This window comes from Aquarana catesbeiana, linkage group LG13 (assembly GCF_042186555.1).
Source record: "Aquarana catesbeiana isolate 2022-GZ linkage group LG13, ASM4218655v1, whole genome shotgun sequence".
Classification (NCBI taxonomy): Eukaryota; Metazoa; Chordata; class Amphibia; order Anura; family Ranidae; genus Aquarana; species Aquarana catesbeiana.
Window position 1 is genome coordinate 210718922 of NC_133336.1, and position 23121 is coordinate 210742042.

Sequence of the window (23121 nt, forward strand, 5' to 3'; positions counted from 1 at the left end):
TAGCGTTCGCAATGGATACAGCACTTTCGTCACGCTGCAATGTTCAAAATGGTTTAATACAGCGCACTCTCTTCTTCTTTATAATGTGAGAAGAATTAAGTAGTTTTGATGCTCATATTCACACACACTTCTCACAAACTTATTTCGTTACTATTTATCGGGATTCCCTCAATATATTTTGATTTCTCACATCTGACAACATATTTTTTTTTTTTGGCTTTAATGTAGATTCTTTTTTTGTGTTTCTCTTTTTTAATTTTTTTTTTTTGGTGATTTTGATTTGTACTCCCGAAAATGTTTGTGTGTTTTTTGTGACAAGTTCCCACAACACCATTATATGTTGTTCTATTTAATCTGTAGGAGATTGTTTGGTGTTGTTGTCCCTTGTTAATTTCACATTTTATGTTTTTAGAAATGTACCTGAATCGTCACCAACAAACTGTCCTTTTTGGATGAAAACACACACAGGAGAGTAGAATTTACAGAAAAAAATTTATTAAGGGGTCACAACTATAAAAAAACAAAGAGGGAGGCAACGCTGGAGAAACTGCAGAAGTGGGCGAAGCCTGGGACCCCCAGGGCAGACATCAATTATTTAAAAGCAAAATTGGGGGCCTGAGGAGTCCTTATCTTAGGGAGGGCAGTCTGGTCCAGAAGTCCCAGAGATCCGGAAAGCAGCAGATGACATCTGTGTCCCCAGGCTGTGGTCATACGAGAGACTGCATCTTCTGTCAGACCAGACTGAACCCAGGGCAATCACTCTCAGGTCTCCCTTCCACGCTTCCTTACAGGCTGTGGCTCTGGTGGTGGAGTTGTGGCAGCAGGAGGAGGAGGATCGTCGATCTCAATGACATCCGTCTTGGGTGTCAGTTCCCCACTCACCCCCTTACGTAGGACTTTATAAATCAGGTCCTCAGAGATCCTGCCTTGGCCCTCCTGCATGCCCTGCAATTTTGTGGCAGCCATGCAGGCAAAGGCCTCTTCAGGACTGGGGAAGGCTCGGAGGGACGCAGAAGCCTCCTGGATCAGCCTGTATGCTGAATCCTGCACGGGACTGGGAGTCATCTTCCTGGCTCGTTTATGTGGGAGGCGGAGGGGAGGGACCTGAGACTCAGTCAGGCTTCTCTTGGCTGACACTAATCCCCGCCTCCTCCTGGCTGCCACATTCCACAGCCTCCTCCTCGCTGAGGTCTTCCTGTGTATGAAAAAGGGACATAGTTTTAGTATTTTTTACATCAATTACACACAATTTTCACCTCCTGACTGCTGCAAATTGAATGTTAACAAATATAACAGACTATCCTTCTGAGCCCAGCAGTTTTCATTCTTGTCCCAATTTTGGGTGCCCACTACTGTCTATTGATATGTAAAACACTTTTTTAAATCAGCAAATAGTGATCAATAATAACATCTAGTAAACAACATTTATTTATTGGGGAAGCGATGGACGCATGGTAACAAGACACTGGTCACCGCCCACACCCATAACTGGCCTTCACAGTAAGGAGCACATGGAGGGCATATACATACAAGAAAAGGACAATTCCATAGCTCAACTCACCAACCAGTCTGCTGACCAACCAAATTTACCTGTCTAACCGTATGTTAAAAGCAGGGGTTTAGTTAGCACACATTTGCAAACGCATGTGAAAGCTGCAAGGCCTCGTCAAGGCACCCTGTATTACTTGCAGTCCTAACACTAAATTTATAAGTGTCTCCACAGTGGAAGCACATGCATTGAATGGATAGGTGTGAGACAGGTGAGCCTGGAGGCCACCCTAGCCCCCTTAAAGGGACAGGACACACACTGGACACCCAGCAAGAGCAGCAAAGGCGTCCAGTGTGTCCCCGACCCAAATATACAAACGGTAACAAGACACTGGTCACCGCCCACACCCATAACTGGCCTTCACAGTAAGGAGCACATGGAGGGCATATACATACAAGAAAAGGACAATTCCATAGCTCAACTCACCAACCAGTCTGCTGACCAACCAAATTTACCTGTCTAACCGTATGTTAAAAGCAGGGGTTTAGTTAGCACACATTTGCAAACGCATGTTTGCGTGTGCTTCCATAAGTGTGGAGACACTTATAAATTTAGTGTTAGGACTGCAAGTAATACAGGGTGCCTTGACGAGGCCTTGCAGCTTTCACATGCGTTTGCAAATGTGTGCTAACTAAACCCCTGCTTTTAACATACGGTTAGACAGGTAAATTTGGTTGGTCAGCAGACTGGTTGGTGAGTTGAGCTATGGAATTGTCCTTTTCTTGTATGTATATGCCCTCCATGTGCTCCTTACTGTGAAGGCCAGTTATGGGTGTGGGCGGTGACCAGTGTCTTGTTACCGTTTGTATATTTGGGTCGGGGACACACTGGACGCCTTTGCTGCTCTTGCTGGGTGTCCAGTGTGTGTCCTGTCCCTTTAAGGGGGCTAGGGCGGCCTCCAGGCTCACCTGTCTCACACCTATCCATTCAATGCATGTGCTTCCACTGTGGAGACACTTATAAATTTAGTGTTAGGACTGCAAGTAATACAGGATGCCTTGACGAGGCCTTGCAGCTTTCACATGCGTTTGCAAATGTGTGCTAACTAAACCCCTGCTTTTAACATACGGTTAGACAGGTAAATTTGGTTGGTCAGCAGACTGGTTGGTGAGTTGAGCTATGGAATTGTCCTTTTCTTGGATGGACGCATGGTAGACTAGCTCCGCACTATCCTGGGCCTTAACGGGAGAATACAGCGACTAAAAGCCCCATCTACCTTCACAAACTACCGGGTACAAACCGGCAACATCTCCGGATGCCTTCCCGCAAGAGAAAAGGTACGACAAAACCAGGGAAGATGACTGATTTCCTCATACAGCCGCGCCGTCTCCCTGTCCAAGATGGCGCCGGCAGACATGCAGACGATATGCGCGGCCTAAGCTCCGGCACACAGAGAAGCCAGCACGGGAGACAGGGAACCAGCCACACATCCACTAAACCTCCTAACGGACAAGGTCAGTACCCACCACCCCCATCGGCATCATCTAGCCCTGCCAAAAGCAAATTGAAAATGTCCTCAGTTTCGGCGGAGACAGCGGACATCAGTGGCTTTGAGTCCTCCCTTGATGATACAAGAGAACTACAGGACTCCATTATTGACTTTCCCACACAAAACCAGCCAGTTATGGACACAACGCTCAAGGACATGCTGGTGTCCCTGCGTTCTACACTACATGCTGACATGCTAGCATTCACACAGCAATTCAAAACAGAGGTGGCAGCAGTAGATTCCAGAGTAACTCACATAGAGTCAAAGATGGGGGAATTTACATCTACCTTCAATGACCTAGTAGATGCGCATAATGACAGGGATGATGAAATCCACGCCATTAAAACAAAATTAGCGGATTTGGAAGACAGATCGAGACGTAACAATGTCAAAATCCGGGGGATACCCGAATCGATCGAACCCCAAGACCAAAAAGAATACTTCACAAACATAATGAAAACAGCACTCCCAGAAACGCCCCTGGAGGATCTGATCATCGATCGGATTCACCGCCTTCCAAGACCCAGAAATATCCCGGAACATCTCCCCAGAGATAAAATAGTGAGAATCCACTTTTACCATATAAAAGATCAGTTTATGATGTTAGTCAGAAGAAGAGAAAACCTTCCACAAGAGCTACAGGATCTCTCCTTCTATGCTGACTTGTCTGCATTCACCATGCAACAGCGAAGACAGCTTGCAACTATAACTAAACCACTAAACAACCATCACATCCAGTACAGATGGCTGTACCCAGCAAAGCTTCTAATCACAAAAGAAGGCAAATCACAAGTGATTACAAATATTAAAGAAGGAATCTGTCTCCTGAGAGAGTGGCAACTCATTGATCCAAGCAACATCGGATATGACAAACCACACTCTCCCTCATCCACCCGAGCCAGTTCTGACACAGAAACGGGCTGAAATCCAACTAAATTAACAACGAGGAACCCCAATTGGCCCAGGAACAGCCACTTAGCCATTGTTGCTTTACCCCCCGAACTAAAAACGGAATAATATCCGTACAGATTCCTTACGGGATCGCTCTTTTTTATTGCTTGGTTTGGACACTCTATTCTTCTTGAATTTTTTTTTCTTTTCCCCTCTTCTCTCTCCCTTTTTGTTTTTCTATTTACTCTTATATACAGGAACAAACGGTCGGACACATAGAACAGAGATACCAGAACTCCAGGGACCCTTGCTGCACCATCTCCACCACGAGGATAACCAACAACATCAAATCAACCCACTGCCTTCCTACATCACTCACTCCACCAAAGGTACGACGCACAAAAACAGCAGAATGTCTTTTACTATCACATTGTTAAACGTTAAAGGTTTAAATAGCCCTCATAAACGACAAATGGCCTGGAAGGAAGCGTCAAGGCTAAAGAGTGACATCATATGTTTTCAAGAGACACACTTTATTGCAGACAAACCCTCCAGCATTCAGTAATCGCAGATTTCCCTGAGTTTTCACAGCAAACGGCCCAAAGAAAAAAGGAGGCGTAGCAATTGCCATAGGAGACAATATCTCATTCTCAGAAATCACAACTCATCTGGACACTTCAGGCAGGTATATCATACTAGTATGCGAAATTTCTGCAGTAAAGTACACTCTGGTTAACATATACCTGCCAAACAACAACCAATTGAGATTCCTTAAAAAAATTTGGAAAAAAGTAGAATCCCTGAAACAGGGTCATGTAATCTTGTGCGGAGATTTCAACGCAATACCTGACAAAACCATTGACTGCACTAACCCTAAGCAAGTGACTTACCGAAGAACAACACTGGGAAAATTTATCAACACATCAGAACTATTCGACGTATGGAGATGCCAACATTCTTCAGAGAAGGATTTTACCTTTTTTTCTAATGTGCATAACACCTACTCGCGCATAGATTTATTTTTGGTAGACAAATTTTTATTACAGAAAATTGTAAAATCAGACATTGATATTATATCCTGGTCTGACCATGCTCCAGTTTCCATTAGCGTGGGAGGGAGGAATGCCGAGACAGGAGCGAATAGATGGCGGAACGACATTTTTACTATGTCCAAACCAGAAAATCTTAAATCACTTAGAAGTTCACTAAAAGAATTTTTTGAAATTAATGCTCCTTCGGTATCTGACCCTTTCACACTGTGGAACACTCATAAGGTGGTCATGAGAGGACTTTTAATACAACTAAGCGCTAGGGCCAAGAGGCAGAGGGCGGCGAGGGTTAATGACCTGCTCAATAAAATGAAGTCCCTAGAATCATCCAACAAACAAAATTCTACCCAAAAGACAAGAGACCTATTATTCTATGCCAGACAAGAATTAAGAACCACCCTGGTTTCTCAGCAGGAGAACCGCCTTCGCACCTTAAAAGCACAAAACTACCGTTGCAGCAACAAGGCGGGGAAACTGCTGGCAAACCAATTAAAAGAAAAAATGGCAAAACAAAGAATTCTGCACATAGAGAACCCAAAATCAAACAAAAAGTCTTTAACCCCAAAGAAATAGCAGACGCTTTCTGTGACTACTATGAGGTATTATACAACCTCAAGGACGACCCTAACACATCCCAACCTTCAGACAATCTGATCTCAGAATTTCTGGAAGCCATAAACCTTCCAAAAGTCCCACAACCAGCACTTAACAAACTAAACTTACCCTTTACTACCCATGAAATTGAGAAAACAATTAAAAACATGCCTCATGGTAAGTCACCAGGACCAGATGGCTATTCATCTGAATATTATCAACTGTTTCAAACGGAATTATCCCCTTACCTAAAGCAGGTCTTTGATGCCGCAATGTCCAATGCCTCGTTCCCAAAAGATATGTTAACTGCTACTATTATAACGCTGCCAAAACCCGGTAAGGACTTATCTGCTCCACAAAATTTCAGACCCATCTCTTTGTTGAATGTGGATGTGAAATTATACGCTAAGATTATAGCCAATAGATTGTCTTTGTTATTACCAGTTCTCATCAATCAAGACCAAGTGGGTTTTGTATCAGGCAGGCAAACGAATGACGCTACTAGGAGAATGGTAAATATAATCCATCTTGCGGAGGAGTCTCAAAGGCCTTCTCTGCTCCTTACTTTGGATGCGGAGAAGGCCTTTGATAGAGTCCACTGGAGATATTTGGCCAGGGTACTAGAGAAATTCGGTCTGATAGGCCCAATTCAGCAGGCAATTCTAGCCCTGTACTCATCCCCATCAGCATATGTTTTCACCGAAGGTTTGTTCTCTAGAAATTTTCAAATAACAAATGGGACAAGACAGGGGTGCCCATTGTCACCCTTAATCTTCGCATTGATTATGGAACCACTAGCAGAAACAATTAGAAGTAACACAATGATCAGAGGCATCCCATCCCAAGATAATGAACACAAAATATCATTATTCGCAGATGACGTTATCTTAACACTATCTGACCCGTACAAATCATTAAAAGCAGCACACGCAACACTAACACAATTCAGCAAAGTAGCATATTATAAAGTTAATGCCTCCAAATCCAGTATTTTAGGAATAGCAATTGACAAAACCACTAAATCAACCATGCAAAAAGACTTCCCATACCCATGGTCCACAGATTCTATCTCCTACCTAGGATTACAACTAACAACACCCGTAGCCAAACTATTCCAACTCAACTACCAACCTTTATTGAATGACTTCAAAAAAGATATTCTTAAATATCAGAAACTTCACCTTTCATGGCACGGCCGCCTAGCAGCATATAAAATGCTACTTTTACCAAAACTAATGTACCTCTTCAGGGCCCTCCCAATACCTATCCCAACCCCATTCTTCAAAGCTATGCAAACACAAATGACAAACTTTATCTGGGAAGGCAAAAGAACTAGATTCCCAGCCCAAATGCAAGGGAAACACAAAGAGGTGGGAGGTCTAGGAATTCCAAATCTAAAAGACTATCACGCTGCAGCAATTCTAGATCAACTGAGAAACTGGTTTAGCCAAAAAGAGACAAAACATTGGTGCCAACTAGAACAAAACTGGATTTACCCCAGATGCCTTCAATCACTTATACTAGCACACAACATACATCCAATCGTAGTTCAAATTAACCATCCCACTATACAGGCCACTTTACAGGCATGGTCTCATCTAAAAAAGTTCACCAATCCCAAAGCGAGCCACACGGAAATTCCTATCCCACTAGAAGCACTTCACTGGCTGATCCCGAATGTCTCCTTGACACAATGGCACAAAGTAAACATTCTATTACTGGAAGACATAACAAGTACAGGCAGTGTAGCTCCTTTTGGTGTACTGCAGGAAAGATTCAACCTAAACCCCTCAGAATTCTTGACATACCTACAGATAGTTTCATGGTTTAAGACATGGAAAGTATCTGACTCTCAAATCCCAACACAAGCATGGAAATATCTTCAATCCACCAACCTAAAAGCAAAAGGCATATCCCAGATGTATACCCTAATCCATGACAAAAGAACATTCACGAAATTCAATACTCTAAATAGATGGGAGACAGAACTGGGCCAAAAATTCACTGATAAACAATGGTCACTAGCATTCCAGTGTAACCGCAGATTCTCGAGGTGCTCCAACTATGAGGAACTGGCGGCAAAATTATTAGCAAGATGGCATTACGCGCCATACATGATGGCGAAATTCTCCAGTGAAAACTCTAACTTGTGCTGGAGAGGGTGCGGGCAGGTGGGAACCCTGGTCCACATGCTCTGGTCTTGCCAGCATATTAGAAGCTTCTGGTCAGAAATATTCAAATTAATAGCGAAAACCACAGGTGTTTTCACCACACCTTCAGCTGAGAAAGCAATTTTAAGTATAAACATGGTAGACTACCCTATCCTAGTCAGATCAATAGCGATGCATATTCTATTTGCTGCCAGGTCCTTATTGGTGAGCAGATGGAAATCCAATGAAATCCCAAGCGTAAGAGAACTGAAAACAAAAATCAATATAATTTCTGAGTATGAAAAAATAATGGCATTCAAAGATGGCACTCAAGCAAAATACACGTCTAATTGGAATATATGGAACACAATGTACCAAAGCTTGGTATAATCTGTTACCTGTAGTGGGACACCCACATAAGATAACCCTTTCCTTCCTTTCCTTTCTTTGTTTTTTTTTTTTATTTAGTTTTGCTTTTCTTCTTCCTTTATCTCTTAACAGTTTTTGCACTAATGGTGTGTTGATCTAACGCCATAATCTTTACCTCAACGGGTTAATATAAAACAAGGAACAAGTTTGATTAAGTATCACATATTCATTAAAGATAAGCACTTACATATGTTTTACAAAACGGCATAGTTTACCAACACTGTTGTTGATAACATTGACAACAATACATTCACTGAAAATTACAAGTGATATTATATGTGGACTCATATTCAATATGTCTGTATCATTTGTTTTTTCTTTGTATCATTAACCAACTTCGGCTGAAGAAACCTGATGTATCTTCTTAATTTGTACGCATGTTAAATTTCAATAAAAATTATTCTTAAAAAAAACAAAAACATTTATTTATTGACCAGAAATCTGTAGAAGAATGCTATACCTGACTCCAGCTGGGCTCCTCCACTTCTTCCTGGCTGGAAGGCTCAGGTTGGACATCAGAAGCCTCAGCTGGTATGGAAGGAAGCGTGGAAGGAAGAGTGGAGAGGGATTCCCTGACTTCAGTCTGGTCTGACAGAAATCACAGTCTCTCGTAGTACCACAGCCTGGGGACATAAATGTCATCTGCTGCAGCTCCGTATCTCTGGGAATCTGTGACCTTCTTGCGCTCCCTAAGATAAGTGCTCCTCAGGCCACCAATTTAAGCTTTCAAATAGGTGATGGTTGCTGTGGGGACCACCGGCTTCACCAACTCCAGCAGTTTCTCCAGCGCTGCCTGCCTCTTCTGTTTGTGGTTATAATGGGGGTGTCTGACCTGCCACAGACAGGGCAGCTCTCTGTACTTGTCAATAAACAGGGGCAGGAAATTGTGGTCGTTGAACCCATCCATTTTCTCTGCAAGACACAACACAAGACAAACCCTAATGTCAGGCCAAACTCCCCTAATCTTGTTACAATATAGGCTTCCATTTCGAAGCAGTATAGGCCCAAGTTTAGATCCTACCTTCGTTAGCACGATTGGCGTCTCCGATGCTCCTTCCTCCGCTCACAGATCGTACGTAAGACGCGCGCGTTACGATTTATACACACTGCGCATGCATATAACTCCGCCCGCCCCTGAAGTTCTTTCTAGTCTATTCCCCGCCCCTTTTCGTTCGGCGCAGTGGGGGAAGAGCACATGGCGGATAGACAGCAGGTGCTTGCTAACTGTAGCAACGAGGAGGAGGAGGAGGAAAGGCCGGAGCCTGAAACGTCCCGATCCATAAGGAGATTAAAGGACTCAAATATGTCCTTTGGGGAGATGTTGGAGATGGTGGACATCCTGAAGAGGGCCGACTATGAGGGAAAGTATGGGCCTTACCCCAACACCAATGTCCGAAAGGCCAAGATCATGGCGAAAGTGGTCAGGAGTCTGCACCGGAATTTTGGGGTACAACGATCCAAAGATCAGCTCAGGAAGCGGTGATCGGACCTCAAATTAAGAGAACATGAGCAGTACAGAAAGATCCGGAGAGTGCTGCAAAAAAGTAAGTAGTTGTGCTGTGTTCCTATTTTTTTGGTGTTTATTACGTTTGTGCTGCTCCATGTGCTTTTAGGAACTGTTGTACAGTTTAAAATGGCAACTTTCATGTTCATGGGCACATTATTCGTTCGGATCACACATTTTTATTTCGGACAATAAAATACCATTGTTTAGGCCATATGCATTTGGCCACCATTTTGACGCCCTATACTTGTCTTCAAAGAATTGGGTTGTGTAGATGGCTTTGTTACTAGAATGAAATGCAAACTAGATTGTGTGTAAGGAGAGGACACTGAGCAGCTGTTTTCACATCTGGACACTGGAGCACTAGTGTGGGACACAAGAACACCCTTTTTATTAGGGGGCCCACACAGGTGCTCCAGTGTATACTATAGGGGGGTCTCCATCTGTGAAGCTTGTACAAAACAGGTAAAGTATTGCAGCTTGACAAAGGACACTAAAAAAGCTACATCTTGGAACTCTGCTAAAATTGACAATTGTACCCCACTTCCAAGCAATGTTTCATCTTTATAGTTCTGCCATCAAATATCTGTGTGCTAATTATACCATTTTTGTTTTACATAGGGGAGAAAAGACTCGGAGGACACCCCTCATCCGAGGAGACCAGAGCCCCCCCCCTCTGGAAGAAGGGGAAATCCCCCCAACACAAGATGAGCAGGAGGAAGAAGACGTGGTGGAAGTAGTCACCACAACAGGTGAGTGTCTGCGACCACAGGCTCAGATAAGAGATGGATGGCGGCATTTTTTTTAAACCAAATTTATTTTGGGGTTCCTCTCTTTTTAGGTGATCGTGAGGTTGTGGATGAAGATCCTTTCACATCCGAAAGTGCCCAGATCCTGATCGGGGAGATCATGGGGTGTAATTTACAGTTGGAAAACATCAAGCAAAACATCAATGATGTTATTCCAAAATATAAAAACATCATTGATGTTTTGGGGCGAGTTTAAAGCCCCTCCAAATCACTTTCTTCTTTTGTGTGCTACAATGTGCGAAATGTTTTTGTGATTTTTCCCTAAGCCAAATTTGGAGGATGCACACAGTGTGTCAACATGTGCTATCTGCCATCACGGGAGATCAATGGACGCATTTTGGGGGTGCAACCCCTTCCTCAATAATAAAGTAGCGGTGAGGAAGGGCTTTCTCCCCCAAAACACGTCCCTTGATACCCCGTGATGGCAGCTAGCACATGTTGACATTGTGAAATTTGTGTGCATCTTCCAAATTTGGCTTTTCCTGGGGTGATTTCCCCCCATCTGAACGCAATATCAAACACAGTTCCTAAATACTCATGTCTGATATTGCCTTCAAGTTCTACCAAATGTGACGTTTGTAAGATCAAGATTTGTGTCTTTCTTGTGGCTTTTACACAGGCCTGTTTTCTATAAAATGCACATTTTGATTTTGGATAATGACACCACAAAAATTGTTATACAACAAACATGTTGGTTTGTCAGAAAAACCTTTGGTAAATGCACATGTGATTGTGCAGGTATTAAAAAGATTGTTCATCAAGAATGTGTGGATTATTGTCTCAACGCTACAACATTTTTGGGGTGATGTAATTGTTGTTTTATGAGAAAATGGGGGTAATTTCCTAAGAGCAAATACTCTTTGCACTACAAGTGCAGTTTCAGTGTAGTAGTGCAAAGTGTCTTTGCATTTAGTAAATAACAGCCAACAGTGCTTTGTATAAGGTTACACAATCACGACATTTTCTGAACTCCACACATTTCTGTCAGGGTCAGCTCAAACAAACACAAGCAGTAAATGTCCACAAAGAAGAGCCTGGGGGGAGATGCCTGTCGAGAACTTGAGGTCCTGCAGGCTTCTCCCTGTGGCCAAATACCGCAGGGTAGCGACCAACCTCTGCTCCGGAGTGATTGCTTGCCTCATGCAGGTATCCTTCCTGCTGATATAGGGGGTCAGCGAAGCCAACAGACGGTGAAACACGGGGTCCGTCATCCGGAGAAAGTTCCTGAAATCATCAGGATTATTCACACGGATCTCACGGAGCAAAGGCATATGACAGAACTGGTCACGCTGAAGCAACCAATTCTTGGTCCATGAACTCCTCCCCACCCTGTTCATGGACTGGACTTGTGTCAAGGTCAGGACCCCAACACCAAGCCCCCGCACAGCACGAACTCTACGAGGAGTACACATACGAAACATGGCTAGAAGACGATCGGCTGCTCAGAACGAAGTAACAGAATGCACTGAAGAACAGCAAGGCCTGTGAAGAGCGACCTGAAAAACAGTAACGAACGAACAAGAATACAAAGTCACGCGGAACTTGCTTGCACGCACTGAAGAGCAGATACAAACCCACAAGCACAAACTGAACAGCAGAAAACGATCTGAAAGCCACGAGTCTGAAAAAGCGCGAATCGTCTCTCACCAAACTTTTACTAACACGAGATTAGCAAAAGGAGCCCAAAGGGTGCCGCGCTTGGTTCTGAACCGGCCTTTTCTAGTCTCGTCGTACGTGGTGTACGTGACCGTGTGAAATTCCGACAACTTTGTGCGACCGTGTGTAGGCAAAACAAGTTTGAGCCAACATCCGTCGGAAAAAATCCAAGGATTTTGTTGTCGGAATGTCCGAACAATGTCCGACCGTGTGTACGGGGCTATATACATAGAATTATATTATACTATTTGTACTTCTATATCAGACTTCCTGCTGGCGGCTGGTTTTCATTCATTAGATTTGCACAAAGTTGTTCATGTTTTTTAGTGCAGATATTAAATGTTTTATATTTTTATATCCAGCTTTAGAGAACTGTCTGATATTGGTGATATATAAAGACAACCAGGAGATGAAATATATCTCCATTATTAAGTTTATGTAGTTTAGACATACACTATATTACCAAAAGTATTGGGACGCCTGCCTTTACAAGCACATGAACTTTAATGGCATCTCAGTCTTAATCCTCGTACACACGATCAGATTTTTGGATGACCGTTCGTCCATTTTTTTGTGGCATGCTAGTCTCATATCGAAAGTGAAGAGGTTACTCTCCATATGAAAATTCCCTTCTGACAGAATACAACTTCAGAAGTGACGTGATGTGTTGAATAGTTTTGTATGTATTCTTTCATTTCTTAGCATGCATAGTCTTGCTCTCACAATTTATTTTGGATTAAACAAAAATCAGATACTGAGTTCATGTACGATAAAAATTTTATAGCCTGCACATCCAGCTTTTGTCGGACGAAAAATTGGAATTGGCTGTCAAAAGCACCATACTAACGATCATGTTGGATTAGAAGGCCTGCCTTGCAGTCTCCACTCTAAATAATACCAAAGATGTTCTATCGGGTTGAGGTCAGGTCTCTGTGCAGGCCAGTCAAGTTCCTCCACCCCAAACTCACTCATCTATGTCTTTATGGACCTTGCTTTGTGCACTGGCAAATCATTTGGTGGAGGGGTGATTATGGTGTGGGGGGGTATTATGGAGTGGGGGGAGGGGGGATTATGGTGTGGGGGGAGGGGGGATTATGGTGTGGGGGGTGTTTTTCAGGGGTTGGATTTGGCCTCTTAATTCCAGTGAAGGGAACTCTTAAGGCATCAGCATACCAAGACATTTTGGACAATTTCATTCTCTCAACTTTGTGGGAACAGTTTGGGGATGGCTCCTTCCTGTTCCAAAATGACTGTGTACCAGTGCACAAAGCAAGGTCCATAAAAACATGGATGAGCGAGTTTGGGGTGGAGGAACTTGACTGGCCTGCACAGAGTCCTGACCTCAACCCGATAGGACGCCTTTGGGATGAATTAGAGCAGAGTCTGCGAGCCAGGCCTTCTCATCCAACATTAGTGCCTGACCTCACAAATGTGCTTCTGGAAGAATGGTCAAACATTCCCATAGACACACTCCTAAACCTTGTGGACAGCATTCCCAGAAGAAATGAAGCTGTTATAGCTGAAAAGGGTGGGCCAACTCCATATTGAACCCTACAGACTAAGACTGGGATGCCATTAAAGTTCATGTGTGTGTAAAGGCAGGTGTCCCAATACTTTTGGTAATCTAGTGTAATAGTCCAGTATTGGATATTTAGGCTCCATGCACACTGGCTTGATACATTGCTGCTATTATAGGAGTTTTGTATTCTGCCTGTAGAAGCAGCTCCATGTTCCAAGACATACTTTGAGCTCAATGTTTAGAGGCAGGAAAAAAACCTTCTGGTTCATGTTTCTGATTGGAGCTTTCTGGCAGAAAAAATGCAAAACTCTCCTCAACTCGTCTAAACTTTGTACAATAAAATCTCCATATGAAAGTGTTTTTCTGCCAAGGGAACTGACATTTTTTAAGCCCAGTGTGCATGGAGCCTTATGGAGTCTAAAGATGGAAAGTGATGACATTCTCATATTTCTATATTATTTATGTGGTTTAGATATAAAACTGTCCCAGAATATTATTGTCTCAGTCAGTCTTGTTATACTCACCGTAATTCCTCTATCCGGCTTGTTGTCAGAGCTTCCATCAGATCCCTGAATTGAGGACCCTCCAGATTGTTCTTATACAGGTTCAGTGTCCTCAGTGTCTGGTTATTTCTTATTCCAGATGCCAGGTGGGGGCAGGAACTGTCTGTCAGGTGATTATTATACAATCTGTAGAAGAAGAGAAGAATGTTACCAGAAGAAAATGAATTTCTCCCCCAGGAATGAATGTAACTATTCTCTACATGAATGGAACTCATTTCTCTTTATTGGAATCATTAATATGAGATCACTTTATAAAAGACGATCGATCATCTACACTATTGGAGGATTTCTCTTTTTGTGGATCCCAATTACTAAATGTGACATGAGAAGTGGATGAGGTGGTGTGATCCATTCATTATTCCTGTATGGGGATTGGACCATACACACTCACACTGACCTCTAGGCTTTCACCTCCAACCTTCTGCTAAGTCTTGGATTCAGTTGTGGAGATTCACTTTGAAGGTCACAGAAGTCTCACTCATGTTGTGGAAACTTCATTGACTAAAAGTGACACCATTGTACTTTGGGATTTCCTTAGAACATCATGGTGGAGGATTTGATCTTATGGTGTGGAAAAGATTTTATTATTACCGTTCTTTATTTTGACTTTGACGATTTGTACTAATATTGCTGCACTAATTTTATATCTGCTGATTATAAATTCTCTTCATTAGTTATCAGTGAAATAGTCTCCATACCATTGTTATATATACACTTATAGGGAGTTTTGTGATGAGGAGTCTCACTTTTATTGTTATATTGTCACATTTATATTGTGTGAATGTTATATACTAGTGCTGCAGTCTTCCATATTATACTAGATGTGATAATTCCACCAATAGGGATCAGATATAACAATTCCATTCACTACAAAAATACTTTCATACATGTGAGGAAGGGCAGATCTCCTCCAATCTATTCACAGCTACTTCAATCTATATAACATATAATGTACAAAAATACATAAACATGAAGAGCAACAAAGTTATCTTATAAAATTACAAATATCAAGAGAAAGTTCATAAATGTGTAAAAGCAGATTTCCTACAAGCCATTCACCACTACTTCCATCTCCAATCACCATACAGTGACTTGTGTAGTAAGACCCCTTTCACACTGCAGAGCCGATAAAACAGCCCTAAATCGCTGGTCATTTTTGCGGTGCTTTAGCTGCACTTTTCGTGCGCTAGTGGGCCGGTGACAACGGGACCTTAAAGTGGAGCTCCATACATATTTTAAAGTAATTTCCCTCCAAATCCGCTGTGTGTGCTGATAAAGAATTGGCCTATTTTTCCCTTAAACTCACTGTTATATACTGTATAGTAGTCGGCACTTCCTGTCCTTGGCCGCGGCCCAGCATTTCCTCCCCTCTCTGCAATGCCTCCTGGGAGATATTTGTCATCAATCCCAGGAGACAATAGGCATCGCTGGGCCGTAGCATCGCTTTTGTTGCCATGGTTACCAAAGCTTCTCATACACAGTGATGGGCGGTGGGAGAGGTGGCTGGAGCATCTCAGCTCTGATTACATACAGAGCCCGGGGGAGGGGACAGACACACCATGTACTGATTTATAATAGAGGAATATGATGGGGCAGTTTTAAGGGGGCAATTCTGATGGGGCAATTCTGATGGGGCAGTTTTAATGAGGGCAATATGATGGAGCAGTTTTGATGGTGGCAATATGATGGGGCAGTGTTGATGGGGCTGTTCTGATGGAAGCAATTTTGATGGGGCAGTCTTGATGATGGCAATATGATGGGGTAGTTTTGGTGGGGCGATTCTGATGGGGCAGTTTTGATGTGGGCAATTCTGATGGGGGCAGTTTTGATAGGGGTAATATAATGGGGCAGTTTTGATGGTGGCAATATGATGGGGCAGTTTTGATGGGGCAATTCTGATGGGGGCAATATGATGGGGCAGTTTTGATGGGGCAATTCTGATGGGGGCAATTTTGATGGGGCAGTTTTGATGGTGGCAATATCATGGGGCAGTTTTGATGGGGCAATTCTGATGGGGCAATTTTGATGGGAGCAGTTTTGATGGGGCAGTTTTGATGATGGCAATATGATGGGGTAGTTTTGGTGGGGCAATTCTGATGGGGCAGTTTTGATGGGGCAATTTTGATGGGGGCAATTTTGATGGTGGCAATATGATGGGGCAGTTTTGATGGGGCAATTCTGATGCGGGCAATTTTGATGGGGCAGTTTTGATAGTGGCAATATCATGGGGCAGTTTTGATGGGGCAATTCTGATGGGGGCAATTTTGATGGGGCAGTCTTGATGATGGCAATATGATGGGGTAGTTTTGGTGGGGCAATTCTGATGGGGCAGTTTTGATGTGGGCAATTCTGATGGGGCAATATAATGGGGCAGTTTTGATGGTGGCAATATGATGGAGCAGTTTTGATGGAGGCAGTTTTGATGGGGCAATTTTGATGGGGTAGTTTTGATGGGGGCAATATGATGGGGCAGTTTTTATGGGGCAATTCTGATGGTGTCAATATGATGGGGCAGTTTTGATGGGGGAAGTTTTGATGGTTCAATTCTGATGGGGGCAATTTTGATGGGGCAGTTTTGATGGTGGCAATATGATGGGGCAGTTTTGATGGGGGCATGTGATGGGTGTTATAATACGCTTTGCTGGGGGCAATGTGATGCGATTTGTGGGGGGTGTTGTGATGCGAATTGTGGGGAGTGATGTAATGCCATTTGCGGGGGATGTTGTGAAGCAATTTGCAGGGGGCTATGTGATGTGATTTGCGGGGGGTGTTGTGATGTGATTTGCAGGGAGCGATGTGATGCCATTTGTGGGGGTGTTGTGATATGATTTGTGGGGGGCTATGTGATGCGATTTGTGTGGGTGTTGTGATGCAATTTTTAGGGGGTGTTGTGATGCGATTTAGGGGAGCTGTATGATGTGATTTGCTGGGGGCAATGTGATTCGATTTTTTCGGGGGGTGTTGTGATACAATTTGCAGGGAGCGATGTGAAGCCATTTGTGGGGGGTGTTGTGATGCGATTTGCGGGGGGCTATGTGATGCGATTTGTGAGGGTGTTGTGATGCAATTTGTGGGGGGTGTTGTGATGTGATTTGTGGGGAGCTGTATGATGCGATTTGCAGGGGTGTTGTGATGCGATTTGTGGGGGTTGTTGTGATGCAATTTTCTCAGGACGATGTGATGTCATAGAAATTCATCTTTACTTGCTCTACGCCATTTGCAGGTAGGCAATGCAAGAAATAATGCAATTGTAATTTATTTACTTATTCCTGGAGGGAGGAGGGGAGGAGAGGTTTGCATACCTAAGGGGCAGTAACTTCCTCTGACACTGCTGTAGCTATGGAAACCTGACCTGAAACCTATCACGCTGCTTGTGCTGCACTGAGCATGTGCGAGATCTACAAGGATGAGATCCAGGAAGAAATACAGTCTGGCTTCAGATGCCCACACTTAAGATGGCCACGGCCTGCTGGAAGTTTATAAAATAACAAACTAATGCTATAATCTAACAAAACGGACCTTAGTTTACAGACTAACTTTACTAGAATACATTAAGCTTGTGTATTATAGGACTATTTTTATTTAAAAAGTATACATTCGGCCGGAACACAGCTTTAAAAAAAGAAAAAAGACCAGTTTTGCGGCGCGTTCAAAGTGCTTGGAAGTGCTGCCCATTCATTTCAATGGGTAGGGGCGTTTTGGGAGCGCTATTTATAATGCTCATAACCCGCCCCAAAGATGCTGCTTGCAGGACTTTTTCTAATGTCCCACAAGTGCACCGCCCGAGTGTGAAAGAACTCATACAAATAAATGGGAGGCAGTTTTCAGGTGCTATTTCTAGTGCTAAAATGTCTGAAAACTGCCTCAGTGTGAAGGGGGTCTAACAGAAATACCAGAGATTCATCCAGATGGATTAAATCAATGCTGATCAACTTCCACCTCTTTGCAGCAACTTCAATCAACTTCCCCCACACCGGTGAGCAAACATGTCACTTACCAAAAGGTTTGTCCCCACAAGGCCCAGACACGCTTGTTTATATCCTTCCAGCAGCGCCACTCCGCTCAAGCCGGCTTCCGATGAGAACAGACTGTGCCACGGAATGTCAGACCTCCAGGTAGTATCTCCAATATCACCCGAGATATCCAGACAATGGCCGCAATCACATTACATAGAAAAGAAAAAGCCTCCATAGTGCATAATCCTTAAATATATATAGAATCACAGATTGTACACTTCCATCATATACACGAGTATACACAGAACTCAGAGCACACACCGCTCCGGACTGCAGCCGTGTATGATGGAGTCCAGGCAGTGACATGGAGGCTTTTTATCTTCTATGTAATGTGATTGTGGCCATTGTCTGGACACCTCGGGTGATATTGTATTTTTGCACATTATATGTTAACAGACTGAAGTAGCTGTGAATTTGTATTATTGATCAGTATTGGTGGAGTTATCACATCTACATTAGAAGTGTTGGTATTCGGACACATTGTAGATTGCAGATTTCTCATTTGTCTCATCACACATTTTATCACTAAGTGTAGGGCTCTATACATAGAATTATATTATACTATTTGTACTTCTATATCAGACTTCCTGCTGGCGGCTGGTTTTCATTCATTCGATTTGCACAAAGTTGTTCATGTTTTTTAGCGCAGATATTAAATGTTTTATATTTTTATATCCAGCTTTAGAGAACTGTCTGATATTGGTGATATATAAAGACAACCAGGAGATGAAATATATCTCCATTATTAGGTTTATGTAGTTTAGACATACACTATATTACCAAAAGTATTGTGACGCCTGCCTTTACAAGCACATGAACTTTAATGGCATCTCAGTCTTAATCCTCGTACACACGATCAGATTTTTGGATGACCGTTCGTCCATTTTTTTGTGGCATGCTAGTCTCATATCGAAAGTGAAGAGGTTACTCTCCATATGAAAATTCCCTTCTGACAGAATACAACTTCAGAAGTGACATGATATGTTGAATAGTTTTGTATGTAATCTTTCGTTTCTTAGCATGCATACTCTTGCTCTCACAATTTATTTTGGATTAAACAAAAATCAGATACTGAGTTCATGTACGATAAAAATTTATAGCCTGCACATCCAGCTTTTGTTGGACGAAAAATCGGAATTGGCTGTCAAAAGCACCATACTAACGATCATGTTGGATTAGAAGGCCTGGCTTGCAGTCTCCACTCTAAATAATACCAAAGATGTTCTATCGGGTTGAGGTCAGGTCTCTGTGCAGGCCAGTCAAGTTCCTCCACCCCAAACTCACTCATCTATGTCTTTATGGACCTTGCTTTGTGCACTGGCAAATCATTTGGTGGAGGGGCGATTATGGTGTGGGGGGGGATTATGGTGTGGGGGGAGGGGGGACTATGGTGTGGGGGGAGGGGGGATTATGCTGTGGGGGGTGTTTTTCAGGGGTTGGATTTGGCCTCTTAATTCCAGTGAAGGGAACTCTTAAGGCATCAGCATACCAAGACATTTTGGACAATTTCATTCTCTCAACTTTGTGGGAACAGTTTGGGGATGGCTCCTTCCTGTTCCAAAATGACTGTGTACCAGGGCACACAGCAAGGTCCATAAAAACATGGATGAGCGAGTTTGGGGTGGAGGAACTTGATTGGCCTGCACAGAGTCCTGACCTCAACCCGATAGGACGCCTTTGGGATGAATTAGAGCAGAGTCTGCGAGCCAGGCCTTCTCATCCAACATTAGTGCCTGACCTCACAAATGTGCTTCTGGAAGAATGGTCAAACATTCCCATAGACACACTCCTAAACCTTGTGGACAGCATTCCCAGAAGAAATGAAGCTGTTATAGCTGAAAAGTGTGGGCCAACTCCATATTGAACCCTACAGCCTAAGACTGGGATGCCATTAAAGTTCATGTGTGTGTAAAGGCAGGTGTCCCAATACTTTTGGTAATCTAGTGTAATAGTCCAGTATTGGATACTTAGGCTCCATGCACACTGGCTTGATACATTGCTGCTACTATAGGAGTTTTGTATTCTGCCTGTAGAAGCAGCTCCATGTTCCAAGACATACTTTGAGCTCAATGTTTAGAGGCAGGAAAGAAAAACCTTCTGGTTCGTGTTTCTGATTGGAGCTTTCTGGCAGAAAAAATGCAAAACTCTCCTAAACTCGTCTAAACTTTGTACAATAAAATCTCTATATGAAAGTGTTTTTCTGCCAAGGGAACTGACATTTTTTAAGCCCAGTGTGCATGGAGCCTTATGGAGCCTAAAGATGGAAAGTGATGACATTCTCATATTTCTATATTATTTATGTGGTTTAGATATAAAACTGTCCCAGAATATTATTGTCTCAGTCAGTCCTGTTATACTCACCGTAATTCCTCTATCCGGCTTGTTGTCAGAGCTTCCATCAGATCCCTGAAATGAGGACCCTCCAGATTGTTCCTAGACAGGTCCAGTGTCCTCAGTGTCTGGTTATTTCTTATTCCAGATGCCAGGTGGGGGCAGGAACTGTCTGTCAGGTCATTCTTCTCCAATCTGTAGAAGAAGAGAAGAATGTTACCAGAAGAAAATGAATTTCTCCCCCAGGAATGAATGTAACTATTCTCTACATGAATGGAACTCATTTCTCTTTATTGGAATCATTAATATGAGATCACTTTATAAATGACGATCGATCATCTACACTATTGGAGGATTTCTCTTTTTGTGGATCCCAATTACTAAATGTGACATGAGAAGTGGATGAGGTGGTGTGATCCATTCATTATTCCTGTATGGGGATTGGACCATACACACTCACACTGACCTCTAGGCTTTCACCTCCAACCTTCTGCTAAGTCTTGGATTCAGTTGTGGAGATTCACTTTGATGGTCACAGAAGTCTCACTCATGTTGTGGAAACTTCATTGACTAAAAGTGACACCATTGTACTTTGGGATTTCCTCTGAACATCATGGTGGAGGATTTGATCTTATGGTGTGGAGAAGATTTTATTATTACCGTTCTTTATTTGGAACTTTTTTGAAAATGTTGTACTAATATTGCTGCACTAATTTTATATCTGCTGATTATAAATTCTCTTCATTAGTTATCAGTGAAATATTCTCCATACCATTGTTATATATACACTTATAGGGAGTTTTGTGATGAGGAGTCTCACTTTTATTGTTATATTGTCACATTTATATTGTGTGAATGTTATATACTAGTGCTGCAGTCTTCATATTATACTAGATGTGATAATTCCACCAATAGGGATCAGATATAACAATTCCATTCACTACAAAAATACTTTCATACATGTGAGGAAGGGCAGATCTCCTCCAATCTATTCACAGATACTTCAATCTATATAACATATAATGTACAAAAATACATAAACATGAAGAGCAACAAAGTTATCTCATAAAATTACAAATATCAAGAGAAAGTTCATAAATGTGAAAAAGCGGATTTCCTACAACCCATTCACCACTACTTCCATCTCCAATCACCATACAGTGACTTGTGTAGTAAGACCCCTTTCACACTGCAGAGCCGATAAAACAGCCCTAAATCGCTGATCATTTTTGCGGTGTTTTAGCTGCGCTTTTCGTGCCCTAGTGGGCCGGTGACAACGGGACCTTAAAGTGGAGCTCCATCCATATTTTAAAGTAATTTCCCGCCAAATCCGCTGTGTGTGCTGATAAAGAATTGGCCTATTTTCCCCTTAAACTCACTGTTATATACTGTATAGTAGTCGGCACTTCCTGTCCTTGGCCGCGGCCCAGCATTTCCTCCCCTCTCTGCAATGCCTCCTGGGAGATATTTGTCATCAATCCCAGGAGACAATAGGCATCGCTGGGCCGTAGCATCGCTTTTGTTGCCATGGTTACCAAAGCTTCTCATACACAGTGATGGGCGGTGGGGGAGGTGGCTGGAGCATCTCAGCTCTGATGACATACAGAGCCCGGGGGAGGGGACAGACACACCATGTACTGATTTATAATAGAGGAATATGATGGGGCAGTTTTGATGGGGCAATTCTGATGGGGGCAATTTTGATGGGGCAGTTTTGATGGTGGCAATATGATGGGGCAGTTTTGATAGGGCAATTCTGATGGGGCAATATGATGGGGCAGTTTTGATGGGGCAATTCTGATGGGGGCAATTTTGATGGGGCAGTTTTGATGGTGGCAATATCATGGGGCAGTTTTGATAGGGCAATTCTGATGGGGGCAATTTTGATGGGGGTAGTTTTGATGGGGCAGTTTTTATGGTGTAATTCTGATGGGGGCAATTTTGATGGGGCAGTTTTGATGGGGCAGTTTTGATGGGGCAATTCTGATGGGGGCAATTTTGATGGGGCAGTTTCGATGGTGGCAATATGATGGGGCAGTTTCGATGGGGACAGTTTTGATGGGGGCAATACCATGGGGCAGTTTTGATGGGGCAATTCTGATGGGGGCAATTTTAATGGGGCAGTCTTGATGATGGCAATATGATGGGGTAGTTTTGATGGGGCAGTTTTGATGGGGCAATTCTGATGGGGGCAATTTTGATGGGGCAGTTTCAATGGTGGCAATATGATGGGGCATTTTTGATGGGGACAGTTTTGATGGGGGCAATATCATGGGGCAGTTTTGATGGGGCAATTCTGATGGGGGCAATTTTGATGGGGCAGTCTTGATGATGGCAATATGATGGGGTAGTTTTGGTAGGGCAGTTTTGATGTGGGCAATTCTGATGGGGGCAGTTTTGATGGGGCAATATAATGGGGCAGTTTTGATGGTGGCAATATGATGGAGCAGTTTTGATGGAGGCAGTTTTGATGGGGCAATTTTGATGGGGTAGTTTTGATGGGGGCAATATGATGGGGCAGTTTTTATGGGGCAATTCTGATGGTGTCAATGTGATGGGGCAGTTTTTATGG

The 23121-nt window shown here is 43.0% G+C and overlaps 1 long non-coding RNA gene across 1 annotated transcript; it reads right to left on the reverse strand.

The window, feature by feature from the left end:
• Window positions 1-229: 229 nt before the first annotated feature.
• On the reverse strand, window positions 230-14324 carry LOC141117346 (uncharacterized). The gene is made up of 3 exons (XR_012237141.1): window positions 14164-14324; window positions 8612-9063; window positions 230-1195 (listed from the first exon to the last, which is right to left on the reverse strand). It is a non-coding gene; the product is annotated as an uncharacterized lncRNA (long non-coding RNA).
• Window positions 14325-23121: the final 8797 nt, after the last annotated feature.